Consider the following 3,413-nt stretch of genomic DNA (forward strand, 5'->3'; position numbering starts at 1 on the left):
TGCGGCCATGCTAGAGCACTTCTTGACTTTTTGTCAAATGAATCAACCCCAGTACTTATTTTTTCTTTTAAGCCTGGTATTTATTTTATCAATCCCTTTTACCAAACTGCTAAGTTACAGTGACATAAACACACCAACACTGGTTGTCAAACAACACACACACACACACACACACACACACACACACACACACACACATACAATGGGCTTCTTTCAGTTTCCATCTGCCAAATCCACTCACAAGGCCTATAATAGAAGACACTTGCTCAAAGTGCCATGCAGTGAGACTGAACCCAGAACTGTGGTTGAGAAGCAACCTTCTCACCACACAATCTCACCTAAATTCAAAGCACATTATGTGTGGCTCTGTGGTTGAGAAGCTTACTTCACTACCGTGTATTCTTGTGTTCAGTCCCACTGCACAAACATTTTGGCAAGTGTCCTCTATTATAGCTCCAGACTGACCACTGCCTTGTGAGTGGGTTTAGCAGACAACCTAAAATAACGTAGCCGTGTGTGTGTGTATTTCTCTTGTATTTTCTAACCACTTTGGTGTCCATACAGCTGGTTTCTACAATGAGCAATTTTTGTTCTTGTCGTCCTACACAATAAATGGCCTGTTGTGTTTTGTTTTGTTGGTTCTTTTAACTTCCACTAATATTCTTATCGCTTAATATAATATCATTGATTAATATTATTTTCTTATTGATTAATATAATCAACTTTGCGGATATTTTCTATTTTCTTATTCTGTTCCAGATTGTTCTAGCCACTGCACCATGCCTCATGGGAAGTTAATATCTAGAAAACATCTTTTCACATTTGGCAATAATGTGGTTGATGTCTTCAGTTTTAGTTTTTGCACAGCCTACACTTGTTGTCTGTCAGTGTTTTCTGCCTTTTATGTTGCAGGTATTTGATGGAGGATTTCTTTTGAACTGTATGGAGGTAGCCTTCAAAGTGGGATGATATAAACTTGTTGGTACTCCATACCAAGTTTTTGATATGATTTATTCCCTTTATGGCTCATGTCCTTCATTTCAGTGAAGGCACAATGGCCCAGTGGTTAGGGCAGCGGACTCGCAGTCATAGGATCGCGGTTTCGATTCCCAGACCGGGCGTTGTGAGTGTTTATTGAGCGAAAACACCTAAAGCTCCATGAGGCTCCAGCAGGGGATGGTGGCAAACCCTGCTGTACTCTTTCACCACAACTTTCTCTCACTCTTACTTCCTGTTTCTGTTGTGCCTGTAATTCAAAGGGTCAGCCTTGTCACACTGTGTCACGCTGAATATCCCCGAGAAATACGTTAAGGGTACACGTGTCTGTGGAGTACTCAGCCACTTGCACGTTAATTTCATGAGCTGGCTGTTCCGTTGATCGGATCAACTGGAACCCTCGTTGTTGTAACCGACGGAGTGCCAACCTTCATGTCAAGTACCCATGTATTACCTGTTTCATTTCTTATTTCATTTTGTCTTTGTGATAGGTAGAATATACCAATGTTCATTGGGGAGAGATCTGCATTAACTCTTACTTCATGCCTCTTTCCTCTACTGCAGATGTTGTTTCAATATCATAATTAGTGTTTCATCTGACATCAATACAAATATAAGACTGCAGTCACCGTCTTTGCATGGAAAATATAGCTTATCTACATCTTGATGTTGAAGTTTCCATTAACACTGAGCAGCTTGCAAGTTCACATGTTTATCTTGTTGAGCTCTTGTAGTGACCAGCTTAGAAGGCTAAATGTGATCATGAAGATAGGCACTGCAAACGTGTTATGGGCAATATGCATGCTGTACTCTACTCGTTCTTTGTGCTCTGTTTTTTTGATGGGTCCATCATAGCTAACATTCTCATCCTGTCCAAAATGCATATATCTTTCCCCGGGGAATAAGGGCTGCATTTTCAGATCATTAATGTTTAACTTTGTGTGTGTGTGTGTTTGTATGTATATGTATGTATGTGTGTATTTGTATGTATGTGTATATTTGTATGTATATATGTATGTATGTGTGTATATAGGTATGTGTATTTGTATGTATGCATGTGTGTATGTATGTATATATGAATGTGTGTGTGTGTGTGTGTATGCATTTATGTATGAATGTGCATGTATGCATTATTTTACTTGTTTGTCATTTGACTGTACCATACTGGAGCACCACCTTGGTAAATGTGTGTGTATGTATGAGAGAGAAATAATGAGTACAATTAATTTCTGAATTTATATAATGTTCCCAAATAGAACAATGCTAGTTAATTTATGATTTAATTACTAGCATTCATTAAGCTTTTGATTTTTTAAATGAACTAAATATTCTTGATTATTTCTGAAATAAAAGCATGTCAAATATATTCACAATAGTTAAAGCTCACAGCTAGAAGTATTACATTGGGCTTCCTGTGTGTGCCATAAAATTGCCAACTTGCCTGAAACTGCTTTTATGATGGTTTTCAAATTTCAATTCAAATCTTGGACTTAAAACTCATTATTTTGTTTCAATATATAAACATTTGTCTCCTGTTACCGTATTTATTTACAGTGTAATGCGAAAAACTTAATACAAAAACATTGGGGTAATAATTGCTGGATAGTGTTTTGGTTGAGTGTACAAATAAGGATAGAGAGAGAGAATATATTTTCTTTTATTCTGTTACTTGTTTCAGTCATTTGACAGTGGCCATGCTGTAGCATTGCCTTTTTAAGTACAAAATATGTGTGGGTGTGGGGCTGTTGCATTATTCCCCAACCACATGATTTCAAGTTTTTGCCCCACTGCTTGGCACTTTGGGCAAGTGTCTTCCACTATGGCTCTGGGCTAACAAAACTTTGTGAGTAGATTTAGAAAACAGAAACTAGAAGCAAAGTGTGTGTGTGTTTGTGTAAAAAAAAAAAGAAAAACTCTTCAGAGGTACACTCAAAGCCTCGCTGAAGTGCTTTGAGATCAACCCCAATACCTGGGAAATACAGACACAGGACTGCCCTGCCTAGCATAGCTGCACCAACAGAGGTACCTGTTGTATTTCCCTCGGAAGACTCGCAGAGACAACACAACGAGTTATACAAATTTAATTATTACATTTATTATTCAATTACATACAAAGAACGCACTCACCCAATGTTCGTTATGAATAAACAAAAGTCATGTCCGCCATATATATCAATAACATTTTACTACGACAGTCACACAAGACAACAACGAAACAATGAACTCAGACGAACCACATGACACACGGAACGTCAGACGAATTACATATCTAACAGTCCATATAACAGTACCACTTCCTACGAACAGGAGCTCAAAGAAAATGTGAGCTGCAGGAGTCCAGAGCCAACTTTTCACTGTCATTCCTAGCAGACAACCAGTGCCCGACCTGCAGCAGAACCATCTGAGTATGCATCAAC

The 3,413-nt window shown here is 38.4% G+C and overlaps 1 protein-coding gene across 4 annotated transcripts in view; it reads left to right on the forward strand.

The window, feature by feature from the left end:
- Positions 1 to 3,413, forward strand: part of LOC106882134 (uncharacterized) — a 39,983-nt gene that overhangs the window by 10,677 nt on the left and 25,893 nt on the right. The gene's annotated exons all lie outside the window — the stretch shown is intronic.

This window comes from Octopus bimaculoides, chromosome 20 (assembly GCF_001194135.2).
Source record: "Octopus bimaculoides isolate UCB-OBI-ISO-001 chromosome 20, ASM119413v2, whole genome shotgun sequence".
NCBI classification, from domain to species: domain Eukaryota; kingdom Metazoa; phylum Mollusca; class Cephalopoda; order Octopoda; family Octopodidae; genus Octopus; species Octopus bimaculoides.